At 45.6% G+C, this 25443-nt stretch overlaps 1 protein-coding gene across 1 annotated transcript in view; it reads right to left on the bottom strand.

Annotated features, from left to right (window-relative positions):
- The window catches only part of VCPIP1 (valosin containing protein interacting protein 1), a 108358-nt gene that overhangs the window by 4362 nt on the left and 78553 nt on the right, over positions 1–25443 (bottom strand). The window lies entirely within an intron of this gene.

Raw genomic sequence — 25443 nt, 5'->3', positions numbered from 1 at the left:
CCTTAAGCACTTAAGAGATACATTCTTCTGAGAAATGTTAATTGTGCCTATGTTGGTCTACAATAATTTCAATTTTGATGTATTCTTAAAAAATAAAAATAAAATCTTGGCCCCCATGCTGCAGGACTCTCATAATGCGTAACTCAGGGGCATAATTAACACAACAGCAGCCAGATTTAAGAAAATGAGGAATGACGAACAGGCCACTCTTAAAGATTCTGTAAAGAAAGTAGAGGAAGAACATAAACGTGCCCCATCTACATGGTTTAGGGCCAGGTGTTAAACTTGCAACAACAATTGAAAGCTTTGGACTGGGATGGCGCATAGTTTGCCCCCTGAATGAAATAATGTTATTTGTCTGCTGATAAAGCAGGGAAGCTCCTCATGTCCCAGCTGAAAGCGCAGAGGACCATGTAGAGGGTCCAAATGATTGCTTCCTAATCTATGATGACTTGTCTATTGTGGACAAATTCCACTTTTATTAGCAAGATTTGTACATACCGGAAGGCCACTGCCTCAAGAAACACGAGACATCATAGACAACAGGCTAAAGACTGAGAAGGTTATAACCACCATATCAAAATTAAAGAGAGTGAAGTTCCCAGACTGGATAGGTATACTGTACGCTTTCCCAAAACTATACTGCAATGATCTAGCTCCCCTGTTAACCGGGCTAGTAAATTAAATCAGTGATATGGGTCTGCTCACGGATACAATGTGAGACACAGCTATAATTGTCATCCCTAAGAGTTGGTAAATACGCAACCTGTTGCCAATTCTATAGACCCAACTCAGCTCAACCTTGATGTGAAATTACTTACGGGGATCCTAGCATCCAAATTAGGCAGTTATCTACCAAATCTTATTGAACTCCACTAATTTGTACCAGGCAGACAATGTGGGGATAACACTAAAAAAACTGTCATTGTGGGGAATGCCCAAAGAACAAGAAAAATGTGCTGCTCTCATCCCTCGGCGCAGAAATGGCATTCGATAGAGTAAATTTAACGTACATGACAATGCTCCTTAAATAGATGGGTGAATTATCAAGCGTCTTGCACCAGGACTCGGGTAAATGGGGTACCTCACAACCAATTGATAAAGAGAAGGAGGAGGAGACAGGGCTGCCCCCTATTGCCTCTTGTCTGCCCTTACCTTGGAGCTTTTCGCTCATGCAGTAAGACAGAAAGACACCATAAAGAGGGTTCTATAGGGAGGGGCCTGTTCAAAGTTACCGTGTTTGAAGACAATCTCATGCTATCCTTGATGGACTCGAAATGGATGGTATATGCGATCATCCAGGAGCTGCAGATATTCCAGAGGGTCGCCAGGTACAAAATTAATTTAACTAAGTTGGAGGTCCACTTGTTAAACCCACCACCACGACAGCAGGACACCCTAGATCAGCATATGCTTATCTCGTGGACAGACAACAGTGTCCACTACCTTGGAATCTCGTTTGCAAACACCGCCACAGACGATCACTCTGAAAAGCAATGGTAATCAAATCCAAGGTTTAACAACGGATATGCTCCCCTTAGAAAGTATCAGGAAGAGGGTGCGTGCATAGCTTAAGTAATATTGATTATGAAATGGAATACCCAGATAGCTAGCCTGTTTTCTGATGGTCTTAATAGGATATCAAAGGTAGTGTGTTTAGAGGTGTTTTAACTGGCTATGAATTATGTATTCAGAATATTTGGCTATCTGGGGAAAGCTTGGTTTTTGAAATGTTCTCTTAAACCTGCACCAAAGCATGTCAAATTGGACCTGGGCACCCCTCAGGAGGGTTAGAAACCTTTGTATCAATGAAAAATTGCAAAAGGAATTTAGCAATTAGGAAATGACTTAGTTGCAGGTATGAATACACATATCAGAGAGAAGAGAGTGCGCGAGAGAGAGAGCGCACGCAAGAGAGCGTGCGGAAGAAAGAGAGAATTGTGGTAAACCTCTACGTGGCATTTAGAACAGGAATATATAAAATATATTTTTTTATATAAATCTTTACATATAAATGTAAAAAAAAACAAAAAACAAATACAGGACGGGCTTTATGCCTCAGAGCAACTCGCCATAACCCCAGACACCCGTTTAGTTGTTTAAAGGGCAGGGGCAATATTCGGGAGCTGGCGGTGCTCCGGTTGCTGGAATTCGACTCAGATTGACTATCTTTGGGCAGACTTTGGGAAGATGGGCTTTGGCAACTCCTTCAGGGGGAAGGGTCAAGTTACTGTATGATTGCCCTGTGACCTGAACACGGGTGCATGGAGTGTTATCGGAGGAATTTAAAATTGGGCGAGGCACCGGACAGGGATGCCTGTTAGCTCCATTTTTATTACCGGTGGCACTTGAGCCACTCACAAACTGGGTACGGAGTGATGCTCCGATTCGAGCCATGTGGTGGGACACAGTTTGGGAGGATGAGATATCCTTATAAGCAGATGATGTCCTCCAGTACTTGACGAACCTGGACCCTACTCTCCCACCAATACTGGAACTCATGAATGTGTTTGATGCTTATACGGGGCTCTGTGTGGACAAAGAGCAAATCAGTGGCTTTGCCCCCGTCGGACTGGCCTCTCCCTGCCACCCCAGCTAACGACTGGGTCTTCACCGACCAAAAGGGAACCCAGTTTGATGGCAGATAGGTGGGCAATGGGACTTGTGGAAATTAGTAATGGGAGAGGCACTCCAATTTTTTGAAATTAATAAATTGCTAAACTTATCGTGACAAATTTCTCTAAGCGTGCTGCAGAGGAGGACGCAATGCCCATACTGCGCCAGAAAGACAAAACATGGAAGAATCAAGCTAAACAGCTTGCCCTCTGCGTACTGTGGCTATTCCCCTTTGGGTTTCTGTATAGTTACTCTAAACAATTTACTTTCAAAATTCAAAAAGAAAACGACACACGCTGTGATTTCAGTCACATTGAATTGTATTATTAATCCATAATCACAAATTTATATGCAACACTTATATTGGTTGAATGAATGAATTAATTGAGTCTTAATGTTATAATCACATCTATATGACTTTCATCTTACAAATTATGGCCACAAGTTGTCATGCCCGGAGGCCCTGATGAGGCCCATGACAACTTGTGGCCATAATTTGTAAGATGAAAGTCATATAGATGTGATTATAACATTAAGACTCAATGAATTCATTCATTCAACCAATATAAGTGTTGCATATAAATTTGTGATTTGTGACTATGGATTAATAATACAATTCAATGTGACTGAAATCACAGCGTGTGTCGTTTTCTTTTTGAATTTTGAAAGTAAATTGTTTAGAGTAACTATACAGAAACCCAAAGGGGAATAGCCACAGTGCGCAGAGGGCAAGCTGTTTAGCTTGATTCTTCCAATGGGACTTGTGGGCCAACTGAGGCATCTCTACGGCTGGGGAGAATACAATATCTTCCCTCACCGACAGCACTCATAGTGGCTACATGGCAGAGGGCAGTGCGACTTACAGGTTGGGAGGGGAGACTTTGATTGGCAATGCCTTTGTGTGGGTCCGAGACGCTCAGGGAGCTTAGAGAGATGGAGGGTCACAGATGCTGGGAATCTCGGTGGTGGGCGATGTGTATAGGGATTTGAGTGGGGGGGCTGATTTCCTTCCCAGAGATTCTAGTGGGGTACGATCTGACAGGGGCTCAATATCGCAGAATTGTGCAGATGTGACATTATTGGAAAGCACAAGGCTCTATTTGCGGATCTATGGTAGGAGTCCCCAGTGGAGACCCAGATACCGACTTCCCCCCTACATGCACATGCCGTCTCCCATATCTCCACACCATTGTTGGTCCATAGTTTGCCCCGATAAATACACTAAGGGAGACAGGTGGGAGCAGGACAGGCTGGAGGATGACGCCTACAGGATGGGGCGCCTTCCCAATACCCGAGGGAGGTGCCAATACAGTGTGTACTATACAAGGGAGAGGTTTACAAAATTGGACATGTATATTTTGCCTTATGCCTGAGGGGTTACGGTCAGAGGGGTACATTGCTGCCTACAGCATGGGAATGCCAGCTGGTGAGGAGATTCTGGGAGAAGGTGAGGGTTCTGCCCCTATGAAGTGGCAGAGGTGCAAATACAACTAACACCTGAACTGATTATCCTGGGAAGGGGGGGGGGGGGCAGACGCTTGGACAATGCACACTATTCTTCTGCAATGTGGTCCTGGCAGTAGCGCAGCTGGATGTTTTTTGGAAATGGGGGCAGCCCCATTGAACCCACATTGCGAGAGTAGAAAATGAATCTAGATTGGTGCATGAGGGAAGATGAGTTGGTATTCAGAGTCCAGGGCTGTCCACGAAGATTTGTAAAAAATATGGCACCTTTGGAAGACAGCTGGTGTTGGGCGCTGACACTGGTAGATTTCTGGGTGGAAGAATAGGGAGATCCTTGAAGGGGGCAGGGGGGTGAGGTTGGTGTGTTAGTTAATGGCTAGTTGGCAGTAGCTGGCTGCCTTGTCTTGGTTTGGGGTGGGGAGGGAGGGGGTTTCTGGTTAGTTGGGTCCTTTGGGCTGTTTGATGGCTGCTTACAATGTGCGGTATATACCATGGGTTTTGAGGGGTACTAATAATGTTCATTCATTTGTTTGTTGAAGCAGTCAAAAATATATCATTTTAAAAAAAATGTTACACTCTGGTGTTAATCCTGGGTTATTTTAATTTGTAATAAACAAAACGAGGCCTCACCCTCTAAAGACTTATTCCCATTAATCGTGACGGAAACCAGGGTTTTCAATAGCCTTCTCAATTCCCTTATATGTGTGCAGTCCAACTACTCATATAAGTCACAGTGTCGCTTTTCACAAAAAACAAAAAAAATGTCAACTACCATCCACCCTCCCCACCTTCCATCCGGTGAAATAAAATGTGGGAGGAGAGAGAGTACCTCACGGTAGAACCGCCAACGGGGTTACTGGCTAACAATTACCCGTGTACCCACTTTTCATCATTGGTAACTCCCTCTCTTTTAGTGAAAGAGAAAGTGAGAAAAGGTCAAGAAAAGACAGGACAAGAAGAACCAGTGCTTGTTCTCCTTCGCGAGAAACCACAGACAGTGGTGATCACTCGTGCAATAGTAAGACAAGACAGACAACACTTACTTTTGTGTATATACATATACCAAAAGAACCCCAGTGAGAAATAATGTGTAATTCTCACCATTAAAATTGCAGGGCCTGCTGGCCACTCAACTTTTATTCTGGGCTGCAAGCTCTCCAAATTAAAAATGGTTCCTATTAAACCATGTCTATTACTTCATTGCCAACATGTTTCGATGCTGTATTTTTGTGCAACTTCATCAGGGCTAACAGGGGTTCATCTTCTCATTCTTTCACTTTGTGTTTACATACAACACCTGTAATGGTAGATAATGACATATAACAAACTTTAGCCAGTTATAAAAGCCATCCTATGCCTGCCTCCCAGGCATAGAGAATAGTAAAAAGCTATGGTGGCACTTAGATCATTTAGAGCATAATTACCTGGGGGATGCGAAATTACAACATACCCACAACCCTCCTCATTGGGTCAAACGTGTCAATCGATCACGCGTCCCTATGAAAACCATCCAGTCTGGTCTTCTGTAATTGTACATAGAGACACTATTTAGTATATCATGCGGGGCGCGTCTTTCACATCTTTATACAGAAATGCCCTTTTATTGTGTATCGGTCACCTCGATATCTCCTCAAATCTCATTCTCGCCAAGTCTTAAATCAAAATGTATGCTTGTAGTGCCAATTGCCATGTAGCACATGTTCCGAGTCACAAGCCACTTCTAAAAAACTAGCGTAAACTCAACCGATTGCACAGGCTCACCTTTACTAATTGCCATATTGTCTGTAAAAGATCTTACCGACCGGCAACGTCCCTCTTACCGATGCCGCGTCCCACCGGCGTGGTTTAGAAGCTCCAGCTCGGAGCACCGGTGCCCTGCGTATTTGGCTCCCAATATGGTCCCGCCCAGCCAATGCGTCTGCGTAATCACCGGACACATGGTGTCCACAGAAGTGGCGGCCATATTAGAGTGTTCAGAAAAAACAAAGGGTGGCTGGGCCCAGTGGGATGGAGGGTAGGCAGGGCCACAATATTGTAAATAAAGAATTGTTTGCCTATGCCTCCAAATTTTAATTACACACTGATTCGGGTGAGGATAAACAACAATGTATTAGTTTACCCAGACAATGATTTATGTCTTTTAATTATCACTTAGTTCACACAAAGTTGTGTTCATTTTACAAAAACAGACCTAAGATCACTATCAACCTCATGTCTAGCCATATACAATTTGAAAAAACAATTCGTGCATATATACAGTGAAAAAGAACAACAATTAACGTTTTTACAGATCAAATTTTGACCGTGAGTGCATATTCATAACATGGACAAATTAGTCATACAAAATGTGAGTGAAATGAAGCTATTCACAATACAAAAATCACAAACAAAGGGAGAAAGGAAGGAAAATTCTTTTCATTTTTTGAATTTTTTGAACAAAATCAACTCCCAAAAACCTGAACCAGGTTAAATCATTTTTGTTCAGGAAAATTGCCCAATTTGGCATCAATAGCGTTGACCTGAATGTCAAGAACAAATGCCGACGCGTTTCGAATCCTGTTTGGTGACTCACAGGACTCATCAGGGCGGTACAATTCTAGTCCATGGGAACTGTTTAAAACAAGCATTAGAAATGCAATCGGGCTCGGATTTATTTGAGTTTGAGCTAATGGCATTATAAATGCCAATGTATTGTTGCTATGTGTTGTGGAGTGTGTTCATGTGGTGTGTACTGCCAGTGATCTCCTTGTGAGTGTGAGAATATTGCACCGTTACTGCCTGTGATGTCCTTCTTGTGAGTGTGAGAAGCTTGCACCTCTGCTGGCTGTGGTCTCCTTGTGAGTGTAAGAAGCTTGCACTGCTGCTGCCTGTGATGTCGTTCTTGTGAGTGTGAGAAGATTGCACCTCAGCTGCCTGTGGTCTCCTTGTGAGTGTAAGAAGCTTGCACAGCTGCTGCCTGTGATGTCCTACTCACTACTCTACTCTGCACTCACCACTCACCACTCACCACTCACTACTCTGCACTCACTACTCACTACTCACTACTCTGCACTCACTACTCACTACTCTGCACTCACTACTCACTACTCTGCACTCACTACTCACTACTCTGCACTCACTACTCACTACTCTGCACTCACTACTCACTACTCTACTCACTACTCTACACTTACTCACTACTCTACACTTACTCACTACTCTACTCACTACTCTACACTTACTCACTACTCTACTCACTACTCAGCACTCACTACTCAGCACTCACTACTCTACTCACTACTCTACTCACTACTCTACTCTACTCACTACTCTACTCACTACTCTACTCACTACTCTACTCACTACTCTACTCACTACTCTACTCACTACTCTACTCACTACTCTACTCACTACTCTACACTTACTCACTACTCTACACTTACTCACTACTCTACTCACTACTCTACACTTACTCACTACTCTACTCACTACTCTACTCACTACTCTACACTTACTCACTACTCTACTCACTACTCTACACTTACTCACTACTCTACTCACTACTCTACACTTACTCACTACTCTGCACTCACTACTCTGCACTCACTACTCTACTCACTACTCACTACTCTACACTTACTCACTACTCTACTCACTACTCTACACTTACTCACTACTCTACTCACTACTCTACACTTACTCACTACTCTACTCACTACTCTACACTTACTCACTACTCTGCACTCACTACTCTGCACTCACTACTCTACTCACTACTCTACACTTACTCACTACTCTACTCACTACTCTGCACTCACTACTCTGCACTCACTACTCTGCACTCACTACTCTGCACTCACTACTCTGCACTCACTACTCTGCACTCACTACTCTGCACTCACTACTCTGCACTCACTACTCTGCACTCACTACTCTGCACTCACTACTCTGCACTCACTACTCTGCACTCACTACTCTGCACTCACTACTCTGCACTCACTACTCTGCACTCACTACTCTGCACTCACTACTCTGCACTCACTACTCTACTTTTTACTCACTACTCTGCACTCACTACTCACTACTCTACTTTTTACTCACTACTCTGCACTCACTACTCACTACTCTACTTTTTACTCACTACTCTACTCACTACTCTACACTTACTCACTACTCTACTCACTACTCTACTCACTACTCTACTCACTACTCTACTCACTACTCTACTCACTACTCTACTCACTACTCTCCACTCACTACTCTACTTTTTACTCACTACTCTCCACTCACTACTCTCCACTCACTACTCTCCACTCACTACTCTCTACTCACTACTCTACTCTCCACTCACTACTCTACTCTCCACTCACTACTCTACTCTCCACTCACTACTCTACTCTCCACTCACTACTCTACTCTCTACTCTACTCTCCACTCACTACTCTACTCTCCACTCACTACTCTACTCACTACTCTACTCACTACTCTCCACTCACTACTCTACTCACTACTCTCCACTCACTACTCTACTCACTACTCTCCACTCACTACTCTACTCACTACTCTCCACTCACTACTCTCTACTCTCTACTCACTACTCTACTCACTACTCTACTCACTACTCTTTCTACTCACTACTCTACTCACTACTCTACACTTACTCACTACTCTACTCACTACTCTACTCACTACTCTACTCACTACTCTACTCACTACTCTACTCACTACTCTACTCACTACTCTACTCACTACTCTACTCACTACTCTACTCACTACTCTCCACTCACTACTCTCCACTCACTACTCTCCACTCACTACTCTCCACTCACTACTCTACTCTCTACTCACTACTCTACTCTCTACTCACTACTCTACTCTCCACTCACTACTCTACTCTCCACTCACTACTCTACTCTCCACTCACTACTCTACTCTCTACTCTACTCTCCACTCTCTACTCTACTCTCCACTCACTACTCACTACTCTCCACTCTCCACTCACTACTCACTACTCTCCACTCACTACTCTCTACTCACTACTCTACTCACTACTCTTTCTACTCACTACTCTACTCACTACTCTACACTTACTCACTACTCTGCACTCACTACTCTGCACTCACTACTCTGCACTCACTACTCTGCACTCACTACTCTGCACTCACTACTCTGCACTCACTACTCTGCACTCACTACTCTGCACTCACTACTCTGCACTCACTACTCTGCACTCACTACTCTGCACTCACTACTCTGCACTCACTACTCTACTTTTTACTCACTACTCTGCACTCACTACTCTACTTTTTACTCACTACTCTGCACTCACTACTCACTACTCTACTTTTTACTCACTACTCTGCACTCACTACTCACTACTCTACTTTTTACTCACTACTCTACTCACTACTCTACACTCTACTCACTACTCTACACTCTACACTCTACTCACTACTCTACACTCTACTCACTACTCTACTCACTACTCTACTCACTACTCTACTCACTACTCTACTCACTACTCTACTCACTACTCTACTCACTACTCTACTCACTACTCTACTCACTACTCTACTCACTACTCTACTCACTACTCTACTCACTACTCTACTCACTACTCTACTCACTACTCTACTCACTACTCTACACTCTACTCTACACTCTACTCACTACTCTACACTCCACTCACTACTCTACTCACTACTCTACTCACTACTCTACTCACTACTCTACTCACTACTCTACTCACTACTCTACTCACTACTCTACTCACTACTCTACTCACTACTCTACTCACTACTCTACTCACTACTCTACTCACTACTCTACTCACTACTCTACTCACTACTCTACTCACTACTCTACTCACTACTCTACTCACTACTCTACTCACTACTCTACTCACTACTCTACTCAGTACTCTACTCACTACTCTACTCACTACTCTCCACTCACTACTCTCCACTCACTACTCTACTCACTACTCTCCACTCACTACTCTCCACTCACTACTCTCCACTCACTACTCTCCACTCACTACTCTCCACTCACTACTCTCCACTCACTACTCTCTACTCACTACTCTACTCTCCACTCACTACTCTACTCTCCACTCACTACTCTACTCTCTACTCTACTCTCCACTCACTACTCTACTCTCCACTCACTACTCTACTCACTACTCTACTCACTACTCACTACTCTACACTTACTCACTACTCTGCACTCACTACTCTGCACTCACTACTCTGCACTCACTACTCTGCACTCACTACTCTGCACTCACTACTCTACTTTTTACTCACTACTCTGCACTCACTACTCTACTTTTTACTCACTACTCTGCACTCACTACTCACTACTCTACTTTTTACTCACTACTCTGCACTCACTACTCACTACTCTACTTTTTACTCACTACTCTACTCACTACTCTACTCACTACTCTACACTTACTCACTACTCTACTCACTACTCTACTCACTACTCTACTCACTACTCTACTCACTACTCTACTCACTACTCTACTCACTACTCTACTCACTACTCTACTCACTACTCTACTCACTACTCTCCACTCACTACTCTACTCACTACTCTCCACTCACTACTCTCCACTCACTACTCTCCACTCACTACTCTCCACTCACTACTCTCCACTCACTACTCTCCACTCACTACTCTCTACTCACTACTCTACTCTCCACTCACTACTCTACTCTCTACTCTACTCTCCACTCACTACTCTACTCTCCACTCACTACTCTACTCACTACTCTACTCACTACTCTCCACTCACTACTCTACTCACTACTCTCCACTCACTACTCTACTCACTACTCTCCACTCACTACTCTACTCACTACTCTCCACTCACTACTCTACTCACTACTCACTACTCTCCACTCACTACTCTCCACTCACTACTCTCCACTCACTACTCTCTACTCACTACTCTACTCACTACTCTACTCACTACTCTACTCACTACTCTACTCACTACTCTACTCACTACTCTACTCACTACTCTACTCACTACTCTACTCACTACTCTACTCACTACTCTCCACTCACTACTCTCCACTCACTACTCTCCACTCACTACTCTCCACTCACTACTCTACTCTCTACTCACTACTCTACTCTCCACTCACTACTCTACTCTCCACTCACTACTCTACTCTCCACTCACTACTCTACTCTCCACTCACTACTCTACTCTCCACTCACTACTCTACTCTCTACTCTACTCTCCACTCTCTACTCTACTCTCCACTCACTACTCACTACTCTCCACTCACTACTCTACTCACTACTCTCCACTCACTACTCTCTACTCACTACTCTACTCACTACTCTTTCTACTCACTACTCTACTCACTACTCTACTCACTACTCTACTCACTACTCTACTCACTACTCTACTCACTACTCTACTCACTACTCTACTCACTACTCTACTCACTACTCTCCACTCACTACTCTCCACTCACTACTCTCCACTCACTACTCTCCACTCACTACTCTCCACTCACTACTCTCCACTCACTACTCTACTCTCTACTCACTACTCTACTCTCCACTCACTACTCTACTCTCCACTCACTACTCTACTCTCCACTCACTACTCTCCACTCTCTACTCACTACTCTCCACTCACTACTCACTACTCTCCACTCACTACTCTACTCACTACTCTCCACTCACTACTCTACTCACTACTCTCCACTCACTACTCTACTCACTACTCACTACTCTCCACTCACTACTCTCCACTCACTACTCTCCACTCACTACTCTCTACTCACTACTCTACTCACTACTCTACTCACTACTCTACTCACTACTCTACTCACTACTCTACTCACTACTCTACTCACTACTCTACTCACTACTCTACTCACTACTCTCCACTCACTACTCTCCACTCACTACTCTCCACTCACTACTCTCCACTCACTACTCTACTCTCTACTCACTACTCTACTCTCCACTCACTACTCTACTCTCCACTCACTACTCTACTCTCCACTCACTACTCTACTCTCCACTCACTACTCTACTCTCCACTCACTACTCTACTCTCTACTCTACTCTCCACTCTCTACTCTACTCTCCACTCACTACTCACTACTCTCCACTCACTACTCTACTCACTACTCTCCACTCACTACTCTCTACTCACTACTCTACTCACTACTCTTTCTACTCACTACTCTACTCACTACTCTACTCACTACTCTACTCACTACTCTACTCACTACTCTACTCACTACTCTACTCACTACTCTACTCACTACTCTCCACTCACTACTCTCCACTCACTACTCTCCACTCACTACTCTCCACTCACTACTCACTACTCTCCACTCACTACTCTACTCACTACTCTCCACTCACTACTCACTACTCTCCACTCACTACTCTACTCACTACTCTCCACTCACTACTCTCTACTCACTACTCTACTCACTACTCTTTCTACTCACTACTCTACTCACTACTCTACTCACTACTCTACTCACTACTCTACTCACTACTCTACTCACTACTCTACTCACTACTCTACTCACTACTCTACTCACTACTCTCCACTCACTACTCTCCACTCACTACTCTCCACTCACTACTCTCCACTCACTACTCTCCACTCACTACTCTCCACTCACTACTCTACTCTCTACTCACTACTCTACTCTCCACTCACTACTCTACTCTCCACTCACTACTCTACTCTCCACTCACTACTCTACTCTCCACTCTCTACTCACTACTCTCCACTCACTACTCACTACTCTCCACTCACTACTCTACTCACTACTCTCCACTCACTACTCTACTCACTACTCTCCACTCACTACTCTACTCACTACTCACTACTCTCCACTCACTACTCTCCACTCACTACTCTCCACTCACTACTCTCTACTCACTACTCTACTCACTACTCTACTCACTACTCTACTCACTACTCTACTCACTACTCTACTCACTACTCTACTCACTACTCTACTCACTACTCTACTCACTACTCTCCACTCACTACTCTCCACTCACTACTCTCCACTCACTACTCTCCACTCACTACTCTACTCTCTACTCACTACTCTACTCTCCACTCACTACTCTACTCTCCACTCACTACTCTACTCTCCACTCACTACTCTACTCTCCACTCACTACTCTACTCTCCACTCACTACTCTACTCTCTACTCTACTCTCCACTCTCTACTCTACTCTCCACTCACTACTCACTACTCTCCACTCACTACTCTACTCACTACTCTCCACTCACTACTCTCTACTCACTACTCTACTCACTACTCTTTCTACTCACTACTCTACTCACTACTCTACTCACTACTCTACTCACTACTCTACTCACTACTCTACTCACTACTCTACTCACTACTCTACTCACTACTCTACTCACTACTCTCCACTCACTACTCTCCACTCACTACTCTCCACTCACTACTCTCCACTCACTACTCTCCACTCACTACTCTCCACTCACTACTCTCCACTCACTACTCTACTCTCTACTCACTACTCTACTCTCCACTCACTACTCTACTCTCCACTCACTACTCTACTCTCCACTCACTACTCTCCACTCACTACTCTCCACTCACTACTCACTACTCTCCACTCACTACTCTACTCACTACTCTACTCACTACTCTACTCACTACTCTACTCACTACTCTCCACTCACTACTCTCCACTCACTACTCTCCACTCACTACTCTCCACTCACTACTCTCCACTCACTACTCTCCACTCACTACTCTCCACTCACTACTCTACTCTCTACTCACTACTCTACTCTCCACTCACTACTCTACTCTCCACTCACTACTCTCCACTCTCTACTCTACTCTCCACTCTCTACTCACTACTCTCCACTCTCTACTCACTACTCTCCACTCACTACTCACTACTCTCCACTCACTACTCTACTCACTACTCTACTCACTACTCTACTCACTACTCTACTCACTACTCTACTCACTACTCTACTCACTACTCTACTCACTACTCTACTCACTACTCTACTCACTACTCTACTCACTACTCTACTCACTACTCTACTCACTACTCTACACTCACTACTCTACTCTCTACACTCACTACTCTACTCTCTACACTCACTACTCTACTCTCTACACTCACTACTCAGCACTCACTACTCAGCACTCACTACTCAGCACTCACTACTCAGCACTCACTACTCAGCACTCACTACTCAGCACTCACTACTCAGCACTCACTACTCAGCACTCACTACTCAGCACTCACTACTCAGCACTCACTACTCAGCACTCACTACTCAGCACTCACTACTCTCCACTCACTACTCTCCACTCACTACTCTCCACTCACTACTCTCCACTCACTACTCTCCACTCACTACTCTACTCACTACTCACTACTCTACTTTTTACTCACTACTCTACTCACTACTCTACTCACTACTCTACTCACTACTCTACTCACTACTCTACTCACTACTCACTACTCTACTCACTACTCTACTCACTACTCACTTCTCTAATCACTACTCAGCACTCACTACTCTGCACTCACTACTCTGCACTCACTACTCTGCACTCACTACTTTACTCACCTGGTTCTAGTGTGAAATGCGCAGGGACAGTGACCCACATGTGCAGAAGATGGGGCGGGGTCCGCAGGGAGTGAGTTTAGGCCAGAAGAAAGGGCTTGGTTGAGGTGTTAAGAGTGTAAATGTTTGCAAGCCTCATCTGAGCCTATAAACCCTCCAGCCTCCTAGTTCCAGCAGCACCCATGGGTGCAGGTGAATGTCAGCTTCACTCTGTGGTGCCCATGGAAGGGTGATTTGTGGGCCTGGGGTGATTACACTTCACAGGCAGTCTAGGAATCTCTTTGAAGTCTTATGTTCGTGGTATGCTTGCTGGTGGGAGGGCGCACTTAACCATTTCTTTCTGGACAGACATAACTCAGATAAGGAGGACGCAGCCCCCTCCGCCTCCTCGCGCTGCCCATTCACCTCACACGAGAATACAGTAAATAGCGAAGAGGAGAAAAAAACTGCAAACATCTAGCCCTTGCTGGCACATGTCCGCTACTCCAGGCGAGAAGAAAAAAAAGAAGGCTGAACAGTCATGTGCGCGCATCATCGGCAGAGCGGAGGTGATTGTCAGCCCAGAAGGGAATGCGGATTATGTCAGAAAAGGCTCTCTTTATTAAGGGCAGCCCCACGAGGAAGCGCCGTATTTATTAGGAGGGAGGAGGCGAGCGCGGCCGTCCCGAGCAAAACTTTTACCACTTTTATTCACTTCTTACAAACTACTGCGGCAGCCGAAGTTTTTCTGTCTTTTGCTCCGATATTCCCTTTTGAGGAGTATACATTTACATTTTATTTCAAAGATTTGAAAAACAGAAACTTCCCAAAAATGAAAGTGAAGCAGCCACCAGGTATTTACAGACGGGGTAATATCAATCATAACACATTGGTGTATACGGCTCCAAACTCTTCCTCTGAAGTAATTGCCGGCGCTCCTCTCACGGCTACTTTCTGTTCTTAGAGAAAGGGTCCAAGTGTCCGCTAATGATGGCCGCAGCTCTTACAACTACTTTTCGTGTGTCCGTGGGCTGGAATGAGGTTTCTCGCGCACACAGCTCACGTGCCGCAGGACTGAGCAATAAAAAATGATGTAATATTTGACACTGTGTGATTCCGGCTTGGAGCCCGCTCGAGTGCCAGAGTCTCAGGAACACTTTTTCACATTCCCGAGTGCGCTTCGAGCGGGGGAAGCCGAAGAAATGGTGAAAAAAACAAAAGGCGCTTTATTCGAAATACACATAAACATCTTTATGAGGCGTGAACCTTGCAGTGCATTGTTGCGTACCTGTAAAAAATGTATTGTATTAAAAATATATAAGTACGTTTAACTTTATTGCAACACATTCTTTTTAGCGCTCTGTAACGACGCTCAACATCCGTGATTCTGGACAAATCACTTAATCTCACCGTGCCTAACAAAACAAGGAAGCTGCGCGCTGAGCGCTGCAGAATTGTGAACGCGCCCGGCCATCTGGATTCACTAACGGAGGCACCCTGACAGCTCCTAATTATAATTTATGTACTTCTTTGCGCGAGCACGAACGAAATATGCCCAAAATGGCGGAACAAAACTACATTTACCCTATCATTTCAAGCCTATTAAAACGAAAACACAAGGAAGACGAATCACTGACCAGATGACAGAAAACGCTAAGGAATGTGTGGAATTCCTCTCACCAAGGCCCTAGGAGATACTTTTTTTTTCTCCTTTAACATTAGTTCTCGAAACTCCTCCCAGTTTCACTGGGGAGGAGTCCGAGCCCTAAAAAGGGAAAGGACGATTTGTTTAACCAAAGGGGTCCTCTAGCCATTTGTAACAATATTACATGTGTATAGTTGTAGCATACCTTGTGTTGTTTATGCCCAAAGTAGCTCCTACATTGATGAAGTAACGTCTATGCCGTGGGGTTTGGACTGCAACAGAGTAGGGAATGCGTCAGAACCAGGGGGAAAGGGTTTTTTAAAAATGTTTTAAATAAACGAAATGTGTGGCTTAAAGAAAAATACCTTCAATGATTCTGACCCATCGGCCAGTGTGCCGGTGTCTGGAAAACACTCAGATAGTTGGCTCGTTTACATTTCTGCAAGAAGAGATTTTATAAAAAAATCGCCGAGAACGCCAATCCTCTACTTCTTACCAAAGATTCACAAAAATGAAAAGGCACCACCTGGGAGACCCATAGTCTCTGGATGCGATTCGGTACTTGAACCAGTATCGAAATATATCGATTTCTTTTTAAAACCTTGCATAGCACAAGTGAAATCGCATCTTAGGGACACGACAGACTTCATCTCACAAATTGAGGGGCATACATTCAATGAACAGATTGAATTGATGGTGACATTGGATGTCGCCTCGCTCTACACGCAAATACCGCAGGATGAGGCTCTTGAGGTCATCGAACTGTACTTAGAACAACGAGCCAGGCCCCATCGGGTGCCGACCATGTTCATTTTATCATTGGTTGAAGTTACTCTTCGGAGCAACTATTTCAAATTTGAGAACGATTTTTTCATTCAAATCAAAGGGACAGCCATGGGTTGTCCCTATGCGCCGGAGCTGGCAGTGCTCTACATGGGACAGTACGAGGAAAGATTCGTTTATAATGGCAATCCTCTCTCAGGCCATATTATTCAGTGGCTGAGATATATCGATGACGTCTGGCTCCTGTGGCAGGGGAGCCAGACGGAACTAGATCAGTTCCATGTATGGTTAAACTCAAGGCACCCTGACATCAAATTCACGATGAACTCAAGCCCGAAAGAAATGAGCTTCCTTGACGTCACTGTAGGCACCAGCGAATCAAAGTTGACAACCTCTTTACACAAGAAGGAAACCGATAGAAACACAATTTTACATTACACTAGCTCGCATCCACAATGCCTAAAGGATAATTTACCTTATGGTCAGCTACTAAGGATTAGACGCAACTGCACAAACTTGTGTGACTTTGATTCTCATGCAACCAGATTTTGCAGTGAGATGGCTGAAAGAGGGTACCCTAAAAAGCTGTTAAAACATTCAAAAAACAGGGCAAAATTTACCCCACGTGAAACACTACTTCAGAAAAAAGAAAAGAGAGATCTAGACCAACTGGTCTGTGTGACAACATTTGGCCAACACACAAACCAATTTAAGAATATAATTCGAAAGAATTGGCATCTATTGGAATCACTTGAGTACCCCCTTTCTAAACCCATTTTTGCCATGCGTAAGAGCAGAAGCATTGGGCAACAACTTATCAAAGCAGATAGTTACATCCCACTACCTAAAAGTGACCGTGTAGCCCAGTGGAAGTTGAAACCTGTATGCGGGCACCACAAATGTGGCAATTGTGTGTCATGTTCCACAACACTCGAAGGTGACACTTTTATCAATAATGGCATTAAGTGGAAACATGAATCATTTACAAATTGTAAGACTCGAAATATCGTCTATGCGGTGGTCTGTCCGTGCAACAGAGTCTATATCGGAAAAACAAACCAGCCCATTAATGCGCGAATCACTCAACACCGTTCGCGCATAAAGAAAAAGGTTTTGTCCGCTCCCATGGTGGAACATTTTGTCAGTAATAACCATACTGAAAATGACTTTAAATGGACCACATTGGCTTGGATTGATCCCAAACGCTATCCTGAGGTTGAGACCATGTTACTGCGCAAGGAAGCATACCTTATTCTTAAATTTGACAGTGTTAATAAGGGCCTGAACAGTCTCAGTGAAATTAATAGGGCATGATCCCTTCGTTCCTGCCTGAACTCCAAATCCCCTAATGCGCCACAAACCACCTGAGCCTCTGTTTGGCTACGGGCGCATCACATGTTATGTTAATGCAAATAGCCTCAGTGAAATAATAGGGCATGATCCCCCTTTTATTCCTCCTTTATTCCTATCCAAACTCCAAATCCCATAATGCGCCACAAATCACCTGAGCCTCTGATTGGCTAAGGGCGCATCACATGTTATGTTAATACGAGAACCGGCACTGCTGCGGACACCTACAACCTGAGTGTGCCGTTTTGCAGTGAGCTTTACAAGCGCGGTGCTCCACACGTATTCACGGTAAGATCGAGACCTGATAACATTGTGACTCACCAATGCGCAATAAGCATAAGACAGTGTATTGATATTTCCTTCCTTACCCCCAGATTTGAAAAATAAAAAATAAGAAATACAGGACATCAACCAACACCGACTAAGAATTCCCCGCCCCGCGGAGTCACCCAGAAGTAAGTCTAATTCCCCGCCGCTCATCTTTGCTGCACGATCGAGCGAGCAGGTTTCTAAAACTGGTTGTAAAATCTCTTCTTGCAGAAATGTAAACGAGCCAACTATCTGAGTGTTTTCCAGACACCGGCACACTGGCCGATGGGTCAGAATCATTGAAGGTATTTTTCTTTAAGCCACGCATTTTGTTTATTTAAAAAAAATTTTTAAAACCCTTTCCCCCTGGTTCTGACGCATTCCCTACTCTGTTGCAGTCCAAACCCCACGGCATAGACGTTACTTCATCAATGTAGGAGCTACTTTGGGCATAAACAACACAAGGTATGCTACAACTATACACATGTAATATTGTTACAAATGGCTAGAGGACCCCTTTGGTTAAACAAATCGTCCTTTCCCTTTTTTTAAACAGTTCCCATGGACTAGAATTGTACCGCCCTGATGAGAGTCCTGTGAGTCACCAAACAGGATTCGAAACGCGTCGGCATTTGTTCTTGACATTCAGGTCAACGCTATTGATGCCAAATTGGGCAATTTTCCTGAACAAAAATGATTTAACCTGGTTCAGGTTTTTGGGAGTTGATTTTGTTCAAAAAATGAAAAGAATTTTCCTTCCTTTCTCCCTTTGTTTGTGATTTTTGTATTGTGAATAGCTTCATTTCACTCACATTTTGTATGACTAATTTGTCCATGTTATGAATATGCACTCACGGTCAAAATTTGATCTGTAAAAACGTTAATTGTTGTTCTTTTTCACTGTATATATGCACAAATTGTTTTTTCAAATTGTATATGGCTAGACATGAGGTTGATAGTGATCTTAGGTCTGTTTTTGTAAAATGAACACAACTTTGTGTGAACTAAGTCATATTAGAGTGTAGCAGAAAATAGCTCTTAACAACTGCCCCAACAAAGTTAGAATTATAAATGCTGCATGTATACCGCGCCTGAATGTTTTACCACACAATCCTTAATAAAATTGTGTTCGAACGAGGTGCAAAAAATAATCTTGTATGTGTCACGGACGAATTCTTTTTTTTATTTATAAAAAATGGGGGACAGAAGCCACCAAATCACACGCCCCAAATTATTCTTTCAAATACTACTGCCACTCTAACCAGCCACTCATGCGCTTTTGTTTAACAAGGGGGAACCTTCTGTTATACATAACACAGGCTCATCACTTCGCCCTTTCGGCCATCTTAGTACGGGGTCAGCACCTAAATAAAGTTATCATTGTACAAAACTTCAAAGCTATCCAGCTTGCCATAACCTCACTCCTTTGAAAAGGACACCTTTCGGGTAGCATATTTCAATATTAGACTGTTTCCTCTGCCTCCATCTCACATACAAGTGGCAGCTAAATCATTTATTCAAGTCCAATTCGTAGGGGCAACACAATCATACCGAGCATTGGATATTTGTTAAAGGGGAGCCAGTGACATATCCCCTCTCATACACGACCCGTCCACGCTTTTCATGTGTAGAGAGTAACACTCTCGAGGCGTGGCTTGGAAGCAGATGCGGACAGCGGTGTGAGCGCTGAGCTCCGCTACCGAAACCCACATTAATCCTGTTTCAGCTCCATCCCAGACCCCCTGCCAGCACAATAAGTCGTGAGAAAGGAAGGGTGTGGCGCGGATACGGTTCGGGTGCTGCATGGCACTCAATTAACAAAGCTGCGGGCAGTTCATCGGCCCGGGACTGCCGGAGATAACATCCACAAAATGTCGGCGAGGACGAACAACAAAGGACAGAAGATCGCGGTGGGCAGCGATGGCGCTTGCTGGCTGGAGGAGCGATTGCCTGGCTTCCCGGGAGATCGGGAGCAGCGGGGGACTCCCCTGTGTGTGACCCCAGTGCGGAGTTAACGTGGAGTGCGGGAAGGGCCGACCGGGACTAGGGAGGCCACCAGTACCGAAGATCGACGGCGGAGAAGGGCGGCGACTGTGACTGAAGGAGCGGAGGAGCTGCTGCTGCCCAAAGCCGAGCCTCGGCATAGAGACAGAGCAGTGGCAGCCGGTTGAAGAACAGTGCGGCGACACCTAGCCCTGTACTGGTGAGTGGGGTGTGGCGTGCTCTGGGGCCGCGGAGGCGGGATCACGGAGGCGCTGCGGCCTGCGAGCTGGGACTAGGGGGGGGGAGGGTGTTTGCAGGCGGCTGGGATATACCAGATATGTTGTCCTAGGGCTAGAGCTTAACAAGGCCACATCGAGGCCAAGAAATACCGCGATCCATGGAGAAGAAGTCTGGGCAGTGTGACAACGTGGCAATGGGGAGCGGAGCGGCACTAGGGGGGCTCTCTTGAAGTACTGCAGCAGGCCTGAGCACAATGAGCTGGGTAGTACCCACAGCATAAACAGCGCTCCCCTTGTGAATGGGACAGGTTAACCAGCCGAAATGGCCAGTCGCTGCCCTAGATCGCGCTGGTAATGAGGAAGGGACCGGGCCAGAACAGTGGGCGGCAGTTGTAACCCCCCTGGACATCTGCAATAGCACAAGACGAGATAAACCGGAGGTGGTCACTGGGTGCAGACGCTGCGCCACACTACCACAGGTAGGACGGAGAGGGGGGGATCCACTGCCCATTGGATTGAGGTACCTGTGAGGATAGGGATACGGAGAGGTGATACCCTGTGCCCCTGCGCTAAACTGATTAGATGGCTGCGGAGTGAAGAGGCGGAGTAATTGGATCCCTGGCATAAGGGGGACAGCAAGCAGGGCCTGGCTGAAGCTGGACGGGAGTGACCAACTGGGACCTTGAGGGTGAAAAGTGATAACGCTGGAGATCATCTACATGGGAAAACCTAGGGGGGAAAAGGACGGAGCACAACTCTCGGACATTGAACCCCAGAACCAGGGTGAACAGAGTGTGCAGGAGGCACCTAAAGATTCTGGACTGCAGCAGCAATTTGATAAAATTCTGGCGGCATTTGCGGACTCCTGTGCTGCTCTACAGCAGGATATTGCACAGGTCGCTACGGGCTTAGGCCTCCTCAGAGCGGACCACTCTAAGTTGGCGGACAGAGAGACAAGTGGAAGGAGTACTCAAGGATGCAGAACCTGTACAGACGGCACTACAAGCAACAATGACGAATGCTCTGTACCGCCTGACAACACTGGAAAAGCGAGCAGAAGATGCTGAAGGTAGAAACCAGCAGAACAACATCCGAGTAGTGGGTCTGCCGGAAAAAGCAGAAGGGCAGGACATGGTACACTATCTGGAGAATTGGCTGAAATCAGTGGTGGCACCGGAAGGACTGTCCTCATTCTACACGCTGGAGAGGGCACACAGGGTACCGGGGAAACCACCGCAACAGGGGCGGCCCCCTCGACCGGTGTTGGCGCGCCTGCTGCACTTCCGAGATAGAGAATGCTCCTTCAAAAGACACGCACTGATGGGCCCTTTTATGTGGGGAATAGCACGGTCAATATGTTCCCAGACTACACCTTTGAGACCCAGCGGCGCCGCTCATCTTTTCCATCAGTTAAAAAGAACTGAGAGTGGAGGGCATCCAGTACTCCTTGCTATTTCCAGCTAAATTAAGAATCATCCTGGATGGCAAGACATGCTTCCATGAAAACTCCGGAGGAAGCGTGGTCGTGGCTAGAATCATACAGGGCTAGAAAGGACGGTGAGAACCGACGAGCCCAAGGACATTCGGAAGACTTACCAACACGCAAATCGCACCGGCTGCGGCACAGGAGACGAGGCCTGCGAAAGCCATCGACTTCACAAACTGAGCTGGAGAGGGGGGGAGGCGCTGGAGGCGGTATCTGCCTTATCAGGAGAAAAGATGATACACTTCCAGGAAAACTAAGAATCCGAAAAAGACAAAGATAGTACGGAAGCCGAAGCTTCAGAGGTGGACAGTATAACGTTGCCTTCGATCACACTGAGGACAGCAGAAGGGATGTTGGATGAATAAGGATCTGAGCTTCGAACAGATGTCCCGAAGACGCTGCGGATGATGATAAACTTGAGGAACACTGTTGTAAAAGGAATGGTGTTACCTATTTGGAGAGGGGGGTTTTCCACAGCTCCGCTTACTGGAATGATAAACCTGAATACTTGACAGGAGCCCACTGGTCCTGGAGTGGATGGGCAGGGGAGGGGGGGGGAAGTATGGTGAGTTACTCTGGGTTTCGGTGCAGGAGTAAATCCAAAGAATACGCAGTAACCCGTTGGCACCGAGCACCCCTCATTGCCCATAAGGCATGCCGTCAGTACCTGCTGAAGAAATTAGATGAATGTTGACTGTTGAAATGGTTTGGATGGGGGCTAGCAATTTTGTTCTAGGTCCTGTTCTTGGGAGGGTGGGATCAAGGGGAAGTTGGGGAAACAGTTGGGCTAGGGAGGTTACCAGTGTGTTTACAGAAGCGCGACTTACAATGAGGGCACTAATATATAGTGATGGGGGCGTTACCGGATTTACGTTGTATCACCTGGAATGTGAGGGGACTCCACACAATGATGAGGCGCCACAAAATCCATGCATATTTACTCAGGAGAGGGATACATATAGCACTGCTTCAGGAAACCTACCTCACCAAGGCAGTGGGCCTGGCTCTGCAACGGAGGTAGAGAGGACAGCTATTTAGTACGGCATACTCTGCGTTCGCGGGAAAGCGGGGGGGGAGGGGAATCGGGGGGTGGGGGCACTAATCTGGATAAGAGCCGGGGTTCCTTTTCAGGTGACAAAACAGACTATTGACCCAGATGGTAGATTTGTGGCGGTGGAGGGTGGACTACAGGGTAGGGACATAGCACTATGTAGCATATATGCACCAAATGTTGAGCAAGCGCGCTTCTTTGAGGATTTATCTGGCAAACTAGCACATTATTTTACAGGCTTGGCGGTGTTGGATGGGGACTTTAACTCCATTGTAGATGTATCGCTGGACAGGTCGCACCCTCCTTTGGTGGATTCCCCGGTACTTAGATTAGCTGGGCATAGGCGGGAGTGGCAAAATAGATGGGATCTGGTGGATATATGGCGCAAGCATTACCCACAGGACCGGGATTATCCTTATTTCTCAGAGATGCATGATCTACATGTCAGATTGGATGCGGTACTATGCTCTGCACGATTGGCACCTTCAATAGTGCACTCTGAATATCTTGCCAGGACACTGCCTGATCACAACCCCCTGATGTTCAGGGTGCATTGGATGGTGACAGTCTGCTATTCCCACCTGGCGTTTACGCCCCGAAACATTGAGTGACCCAGTATTTCAGAATGAAGTAGGCGAGGGGATAATGCATTATTTTAATGAAAATGCCAGCACGGCATCCACTAGAGCAATGGAGTGGGATGCTTTCAAGGTGGTAATTAGAGGGTTTTGTACCAGCAAACATATGGGAGTAAGGAAGGTCCTATTACAAGATGTGGACAGAGCTGAAAGTAGATTAAGGACTGCTGAGCTTGAGAGGCTAGGGCATCCTGAAAAACAAGCAGAGGTGGCTGAAGCCTAGGAAGCAGTGGCGGTAGAAATAGAAAAGTTGCGTTGTTTTGATTATAAAACCTATATTACGAAGGCAAACGCAGAGAGAGACAAGGCAGGGACACTACTAGCCTGGTTGGCCAACCCAGTGTTGGGGTTCGTCAATATTAGCACTAGAGGACAGAGATGGTACGGTATTATTTACTCAACGTGAGATTCTGGACCGGTTCTTGTATTATGAGTAATTGTATAGTAGCTCATTGGAAGCAGCTGAATCTGACATGGATTCCTTCTTAGATGGGTTGCACCTCCCGCAATTAGAAGACAAATAAGCGAAATGCTTGGGTCGCGAATTAACGCTGGAGGAAGTTAGAAGTGCCATCAAACATATTGACCGTGGCAAGACACTGGGAGTAGATGGACTGCCGCTGGAGTTTTACTGGCAGTATGTGGACTTATTGGCTCCAAGGTTACTAGAGGTCTACCAAGAGGCGAAAGAACTAGGTAGACTCCCTGGGTCAATGAGAGAGGCACTAGTAATACCATTGTTAAAACCGGGGTGAGAAGAGAAAGACCCAGCGCCATATCGACCGTTATCAATGCTGACCACGGATTACAAAATTTTGAGCAGGAAACTGGCGACTCGCTTGTTGCAACAGATGACTGACTTGATCCATGAAGACCAAGCTGGGTTCATTCCGACAAGGAACCCAGCAACTAATGTGCGGAGATTGCCGAGGTTGTTGGAAGAGGATCAACCTCTAGAGATGCAGCCTATAGTGCCAACAGTAGATATAGAAAAAAGATAGTTTGGAATGGATGTATTTATATAAGACCCTAGAGCGTTTTGGAGTAGGAGAGGGGTTTGTAGACAAGGGTGCTATACACTTCTGCTGTGGCCAGAGTGAAGGTGGGAGCGTTGATATCACCCCAGTATCAAGTGGCCCGTGGTACGAGGCAGGGATGTTCACTTTCCCCATTATTGTTTGCCCTAGCCATTGAACCGTTGCCAGCAAAAGCCAGACTGGGAACGAGCTATGGCGGCTTAGAATATAGGGGGAACCAGCAGTACATATCATTGTATGCAGACGATCTGCTGAT

This window comes from Lissotriton helveticus, chromosome 4_1, assembly GCF_964261635.1.
Source record: "Lissotriton helveticus chromosome 4_1, aLisHel1.1, whole genome shotgun sequence".
Classification (NCBI taxonomy): domain Eukaryota; kingdom Metazoa; phylum Chordata; class Amphibia; order Caudata; family Salamandridae; genus Lissotriton; species Lissotriton helveticus.
Note: the sequence above shows the minus strand (reverse complement) of the source record. Positions and strands in the feature narration are given on the sequence as shown.